Source organism: Dipodomys merriami, unplaced genomic scaffold (assembly GCF_024711535.1).
Source record: "Dipodomys merriami isolate MVZ:Mamm:240054 unplaced genomic scaffold, mDipMer1.0.p SCAF_47, whole genome shotgun sequence".
Lineage (NCBI taxonomy): Eukaryota > Metazoa > Chordata > Mammalia > Rodentia > Heteromyidae > Dipodomys > Dipodomys merriami.
The window spans coordinates 732,750-740,258 of NW_027206035.1; the positions used below are offsets into that span (position 1 = coordinate 732,750).

The 7,509-nt window shown below is 38.4% G+C and overlaps 1 non-coding gene across 1 annotated transcript; it reads left to right on the forward strand.

Annotated features, from left to right (window-relative positions):
• Positions 1–5,821: 5,821 nt before the first annotated feature.
• On the forward strand, positions 5,822–5,928 carry LOC138808716 (U6 spliceosomal RNA). The gene has a single exon (XR_011366588.1). It is a non-coding gene; the product is annotated as a U6 spliceosomal RNA (small nuclear RNA).
• The last annotated feature ends 1,581 nt before the right edge of the window (positions 5,929–7,509 follow it).

Below are 7,509 nucleotides of genomic sequence, written 5' to 3' on the forward strand. Positions count from 1 at the left end.
AGCCAACAATTACATACAAACTTTTACTCATAAACTGTCTTTTAAGGCATATTCATACCATCTTCCACATACTCAAATTTTCTGACAGAAACAAATATGTGGAACAAACATTTTTAGAAAATTCTTACCTCCTTACCGGTGTTTATCCTCACAGCTGGCTAGGAGCTGAACTGGGTCTCACTACTTTTACTACTACCCTTGAAAAAGATGCTTTCTTATAACAAACAGCACATTTGTTGAGAAATATCACTACCAAGAATTATAAGAAGATAATTTTTACACAGTTTTTATGTATTATAATGAGATTATGTTGAACGTGCTCTCTGTCTCTCTCTCTGTCTGTCTCTGTCTCTGTCTCTGTCTCTGTCTCTGTCTCTCTCTCTCTCTCACACACAAACACACACTTAAACAAACGTTTTAAGGCACGTAGGTTTTTTAAAAAATGAAAATCGGCCATAAGATTTTTTGGAATTCCAATGGCAAAGTGGTATTGTTTTGACCAATATGATAAAAAACCATGTGTTCAAGGCAATACCAAACAAAATGCAAGGCAAATTTTGACAAACAGAATTTCCACCTTTAAACAAACATTGACAACAAGAGAAGGAACCCTTTAAATCAATTTTGGTGATGAGGTGGTTTAGTATTTTAAATTGAACATTTTAACCATTAGAACAGTGAAGAGTAGAGAGGAGATAAGTTGGTGGAAGTGTGGGGGTTGAAGAAAAACCCATCATGTGGTCTTTGTCTCTTGCTAGGTTCAGCTTCCAAGGCATGTAGAGAGAATTGGGGGAGGAGGTGGTTGAACAGGTTTGTAAGGGGAAAAGATAGCACTTTTAACCTGCATATATTTAAAGGGAGGATGTGGCATAATGAAGTTACTGAAAAGGTATTTGAATAATTGGATAAAGTTATTGGAAGAGGTGAGAGGGAGGGATTTTTCTTCGGTAGCCACTTAGAGGAGAAATTAAGAATCTAGATTTTGAAATGAGTGGACTCAGGAAATAGGAAAGGACTGTATTATTGTCTAAGTCCCTAAGAGAAGAAGGATTGGCTTGTTTCTATTATGGGATTTCAGGGTGGTAAAGGGAGAGAGCAGCAAAAGACAGAGGCTGTCCTCAGTGTGTTTGTCAGCCAGCCTCAGTCAAAAACAGATTAACGAAATGTCCAGACCAGAGGACCATTTAATTATGGTCTGGAAAGGAAGAAGGTGTATTAGCCATAGAAGAGGGTTGAGAAATGTATAAGTATGGAGGGGTTTGTTTAGAAGGATTTTTAACAGGATTCATAGCTTGTTGTTTTACCTTTGGAGGCCTATGCCCACCCCCACCTTGTGTCAGCTACAAAAGCATGCAGACAGGCAGGCACAGAGACTGGGGTCAGCAAAAGGAGTTTGCTTGAAACAGACACAGTTTTAGCCTAGAGAATATGGACCAACTGCAAATACCAAGAGTGTAGTTAGAAGAGCAAGGAAGGAGAAAAGGTTCTTTTGTGATGGAGGTCATCAAAGAAAAGAGAGATAGAGGGAAATGGAGAGGGGGAGAGAGACAGATTGAGTTGCTACAAGATAAGGAGTTACTTTTTTAGAGGAAACGTTGGGTGGCTCCTGGCAGAGAAGGGCTTGGTGAGCAAGGCAGGAGAGTGGAGAGGGAGCCCTCTAGAGTGGAGGTCAGAGAAGGACTTGGTGGACCGAACAGAACAAGCAAAGTGAGGATTTTCTGGAGCAGAGCTTGAGGAGGGCTTAGGTTTAGGGGACCTCAGACTCCTCCCAGTTTCATTGGAGAATTGTTTAAATCAGCAAGAGTAAAACCTAAGGTTCTGAATTTAGGTCAGCAGTGCCATGGTAATGAGACCAGATTTTGGAATAAAAACAAGTCAGTTTTGTTTTTTTATGACTGTAAATCAGTCAGCCCAAAGTCTTAAGTTTAGACAGCAGGCATGCCAATGGGGTGTCTTTGGGAGACAATTTGGAAATTTTGGTAGGACTATGGAGCCTGTCCTGATGCTCCAGGCACCGCTGGGGCTTTGGGAAGCCAGACGGATGGATCCCAATAATTAAGAGAGGGCATCCCCAAAGGTCCTAATTAAAGGGTATCAGGGTATAAGGAAAGAAGAGACTTCTGGAGTCTCTGTACCCCACAGACAAGAAGGAAGGGAGGGAGTCCTGCCCTCCTGGGGTCCATGTCAGGTGCCTACACCACAGACCGGGCTAGTTACCTTGTCCTGAAGGCTTTTAGGTATTGGGTGAAGTCAGTCAAACAGTGAAGAGCCTCCTGCCTGGAGATCAGAATCCAGGGACAGGGTGAAGGATAGAGAATAGGGGGAGAGATAAGGCCTTTTCTGAGCTTACACAGGGGGGCAATAATACCTCAAGCCACAGCAGCGTGGCCATCCACTGCTTGTACTGCTTACAAAAACAAAGGCTGGGAGGTTTTTCAGGTGTCTGTTTAGCCCAAAGTAAGCTCAGAGGGCTCTGTGCTTCTGATGAAGAAAAGCCTTGGAAGGAGGAGGAAGGTAGCAGAAAGGCTCCGTGAGAGGTGGCAAGGAGGTGGGTGGCCCCTTGGCAGAGGGCACCTACTTACTCCTGGTGCTTTTTATCTCCTGGGTGTCAGCACCATATGTTAGGAAAATGGAGGAGAATGGAAAAGGAATAGGCCTGACTTGATCACCAACAGAAAGGACTCTTTATTGAGGAACAGCCAGGGGCACAGCCCTTCCAGCAAGATTGAGGTTGTGTGAGGTAGCTGGCACAGGATCAGTGTTTTACAGGAGATCTGATCAAGGAGGTAGAGGTTAATGAAAAGCCCCTAGGTCAAGAAAGATGGAGGACTTTCAGTTGGGTCTGAGATGGGATGTTTACAACTGGGCCTAGGTGGATTGCCCTACCTGCACATCAAAGGAGTTCACACATACCTGGAATTATGCCTGGAGTCCGTATGGACTTGGGATAATAGGGTGGGAGTCAACCATTCAGGCCAATTGGAAAAAGTTAGCGTTCCGAGCTTTTCTGCATATAAACACTCCATCAACATTTTCTTATTAGAGGATTATTCAAGATTAGCTATATGTTGATTGATAATAACTGAGCTTGACAGAAAGGTGAGGGAAAACTGTCTAGTCTCCAATGAGGTTCTGACTTGTATTTCACAAAGTGTTATGAAAGCACTCAATGAGAAATCTAGTAGCTGCATTTCTTAAAAGTGCTGGCCTAGGGGCTGGGAATGTGGCTTAGTGGTAGAGCGATTGCCTTGCATGCATGAGGCCCTGGGTTCGATGCCTCAACACCACATAAGCAGGAAAAAAAACCAGAAGTGGCTCTGTGGCTCAAGTGGTAGAGTGCTAACCTTGAGCTGAAGAGCTGAGGGACAGCTCCCAGGCCCAAAGTTCAGGCCCACGACCGGACCCCCCCCAAAAATTTAAAAACAAAAGTGCTTGCCTGGTTACACTTTCTGATAATGTGTCAATTCAAGTACTTCTTGGAGTTCCAAACCATTCAATTTTGCTGTATTAGAAACTTGTTACAGTTTGCGGACAGCTCTTGGTGATGAAATTTGTGCTTTTTAAAATTGCTTTCCCAATTCCATCCACAAAATGCAGACAAAAATTATCTGTAAAAATTCATATCTGTTGATATTGCATATACATTTACTTTCCATTACAAACCTAGAATGCGGTAAAATTTCTCATAGCAATTACACTGCACTAGATTGTGGGCAGTTTCTAATGTAAATAATATATTTATTTTTGTAGAGAATTTGAGTATCCAAAATTTTAATATGCCTGTCATCCTAAAAACAATACCTTGCTGATACTGAATGACAAATATAACTTCCCATAAGTACAGAAATTTTCCTTGTATCTTTTTAATATATACTTTTATTGTAAAGATACTGTACAGAGGGGTTACAGTTACACAAGTAAGGAAATGAGAACATTTCTTATTGAGCATTGTTAACCCCTCCTGTTTTTCCTCTACCATCCCTTCCCTTTACACCACCTCAACTCCTCCCTCCATCCCCCTCTGATAGAGTGTCTTGTACATCCTATTGTTACAATGGATCAACCTGTATCCTTTCCTTATATCTTAAATGAAGAAATGCTGGCTTGTTTCATGCTGATTCTACTTGTGTTGACACACCTAAAGTCACTCTCCAAGGCCAAAAGCACATAAATGAAGTGCAAATTATCTTTTGTCAGTGGTATAATTGTGTTCTACACATTTATTGACAGGATACAAACCTTAATACATATATACATTTGAAGGCATTTGATGTGTGAAAACCCGTCAATATAAAATATAAAGTGATATTGAAAAAAATAAAAGTGACTCAGAAGAAATTATAAATGCAAAAACAGTCTTTACAGAAACAAATTCTTAGAGATATTTCATGACTTTGAAAAGGATAAAGTGGCTGAAATTAATATAAATTTAGAAGTATGACAATTCACAAAAATATAAAAAGATATTCATGTATATCATTATATAAGCCAAAGCAGAAAGCAAATGTTGTTTAGATGACTTTTTAAAATACACTTTCTCAGGAAGTGGGAAGGGGTTTCAGTGGTAGAGTGCGTGCCTAGAATGAATGAGGCCCTGGGTTTGATTCCTCAGTACCACATCAGTACAATAAGACAAAGGTGGTCCTGTGGCTCAAGTAGTAGCACTAGCCTTGAGCTAAAGAGCTAAGGGAAAGCACCCAGGCCCAAGATTTCAAGCCCCACGACCAACAAAAACAAAATCAAAACACAAAAAATCACTGTCTCTCACTTTTGTGTCCTCAACTCTGTAAGACGGCTGCTTCAGCCTAGGGCTAAGATTTTAGCTGTGGACACTTAACACTCCTGATTCAGACTCTACTTGAGAAAAATTTTAATGAGTATTTTGTTCTTAATTTTGCTCTTTGTAAATTCATATGCACCTATAAAAAATGGTGTGGCCATCCCAGTAACATTCTCAAAGTACCTCCTAATGACGACTTACAAAAAGTTGTATTATATTACAACAAGGAAAACAATGCTACAATAAACAAAACCAATCATTAAATATTAATGATTAATAAAATGAAAAATGAAACAATTACCAGTGTTTCCAGTATTTGAAGTATACTACATATTAGGTTTTACTATTTTTTCATAATCCTGTACATTTAAAACTGCCTAAGATTATGATGTTCAATAAGAGTTTTATAGGCTATGAGTAGTCTTTAAAGCTTCCCACTAAGATTATTATTTATGGCTCATCTCATCTGTATATGGCTTATATCATCATTTGTTCCTCGCTAACCTATAAAGTAAGGAAGCCCTAAAGTTTTAACAGAAACTGTGGAATTAACAAAGTCTTAACTCTTCACTCTGCTTCTTTACACAAAGAATTTGCAAATTCTCATTAGTAAAATTTCTATAAACTCTGAAATGTACACACTTAGTAGTATATGCTGCTACAATAAATCTTAAATACTTTATGGAAAAGTTTTATGACCTGTCATACAGTCTTATTTTTGGCATATATATAAGCAAATTCCCAAAATTAAAAATATTTAAAACATTAAAACTTTTAACAAACCTTAACACTTGCTTCAATGTTCATTATGAGAGGTGCCTTGTATAGAATAATTGAATTCCTCCTCTTACACATCTCTTGAACAACAAATATCTGGAATTATATTGTTTTTGACATGCCAATCTTGACTTTATTCATAAATGTGTGCTTATATAAGAAACACATGGTTTTAAAATTTCACAACAATTCTTTAGAACTTACTTTTTGTTGAATTGTTTAGTTTAAGAAAATCAATTACACTTTCTATATAAAAAATGTTCTGTGCTCAATTCGGCAGCACATACACTAAAATTGAAATGATACAGAGAAGAGTACCATGGCCCCTGTGCAAAGATGACAAGCAAATTCATGAAGTGTTCCATATTTTTACAACAGACGATGGAGTGGATGTGGCCAGAAAGGAACCCTACTGCATTCGAACCCTACTGCATTCTTGGGTGGGAGTGTAAACTTGTTCAGCTACTTCGGAAAGGAGTATGAAGGTTCCTCAAAAGATTCCACATAGCGCTCCCCTATGACCCAACAAATACTTCTTCTGGGCATTTACCCAAATGATCACAAACAAGAACATACTAAAACTACTAGCACTACTATATTTATTGCAGCATTATTTACCATAGCTAAAATATGGAACCAACATTGATGCCTCTCAGTACATGAATTGATCAAGAAAATGTTATAGATAGATAAATAGATAGATAGATAGATTGATTGATTTCCATTGTGTGTGTGTGTGTGTGTGTGTGTGTGTGTGTGTGTGTGTGTGTGTGTGTGTGTGTGTGTGAGAATAGGAATTCTATACCTCCATCTGAAAGAATGACATTGCCCAATTTGTTAGGAAATGGAAAGGCTTGGAAAAAATTATATTAGTGAAGTAAGCCAAGTCCAAAGAAACATAGGCCCCATGGTTTCCCTTATTTGCAATAAATAATATATGTCTGAGATAAGCAGAAAAGGTCAAAAGCTATGGGCATATGACCAGATAAGATGATGTTAAATGAAATGACCCGCAAAGTAAGTACACAAGTGGGTTTTTTTCTTGCTTGCTATTATTTCAAATGTATTTATAATGTACAATGTATTTTATTGTTTCTTTATATGTTCCTCGCCCACAGTATAACCTCTGTTTTCACTGTATTTGATTTTGGTGCACCTGAATCTTGTATATACACTTAGCTAATTGGGGAGGGGAAAGAAGAAACAAAATGGTTAACTAGGAATACTGGTCGACCCATTGTGACAATGAGATGCACAAGACACTATGTTGAAAGTTGAACTTTACAATTTAGGTGGGGTTGGGGGGAATGAAGGGGAGTGTACTTGTAGAGGTGTGAGGAAGGGATGGTGGGGGAAAAAACAAAGGAGAAGGTAACAATGCCTGAGAGGAAATGGACTCATTACCTTGCTCATGTAACTGAAACCCCTCTGTATGGTATTTTAACAATAAAATACATATAAAAATGTTCTGAGATGGAAAAGTTTATTTCCCCTATTATACCCATATAATATCATTAACTAAGAAATTAATGCAAAACACTGATGTGAATAAGTGTGTGAGTGTGTGTGCATGTGTGTGTGCCTGCATGTTGGCGTGCTCAGAGTTTGAACTTAGGGCTTTAAGGTCTTGCTAGGCCTTTCCCCTCTAGTTTGGTGAGCTAGTATATTAGCTACATCTCCATTCATGCTCTTTTCTAGTTCATTAAAATTTTTGAAAAATAATGTCATGATTTTTTGCTCTGATTGGTTTCCAAATGTTATCCACAGAACTCAGCCTTCTGAGTACATATCCTGAGTAGTCAGGATTACAAGGGTGACCAACCAGCACAAGGATTTCAGAAACATATTAAATGTAGAAGAAAATTTACTTCATGAGTGCTTGTTTTATCATCTACATTTAAAGCATTTTGGAGTGATTATATGTGAATTTATTTCGTTTTTGGATTCTTAAA